The sequence below is a fragment of the Galeopterus variegatus genome, unplaced genomic scaffold (genome assembly GCF_000696425.1).
Source record: "Galeopterus variegatus unplaced genomic scaffold, G_variegatus-3.0.2 Scaffold9060, whole genome shotgun sequence".
NCBI lineage: Eukaryota > Metazoa > Chordata > Mammalia > Dermoptera > Cynocephalidae > Galeopterus > Galeopterus variegatus.
The window spans coordinates 29,687-29,991 of record NW_007735171.1 but is presented as its reverse complement, the minus strand read 5'-3'; positions in this window follow the sequence as shown (position 1 = coordinate 29,991).

Here is a 305-nt window from a genome sequence, read left to right as displayed (position 1 = left end):
AACCTGGCTTTAGAGCCACTCACAGCACCTGCACCTGGAACCCAGCAGTGCTGTCGCTGCCATTAGGTCATGTCAGGCAAAACACCAAGAGGGAATTCCTCAGTGAAGTGTCCCCATTGTGGGGAAAAAGAAAATAGGGGGACCCCAAGGATTTTTGCCACTGAAAACTTTAGCAACCTACAATGCTACTGTCAATGCTATAAATTTTTACATGCTTTGTCACTGAGGCACCCACAGTTATTGGTGACATGGATCACAGATTTGGAAGCTGCTCAGGGACTATGCTACCACTTCTACGCAGAGCC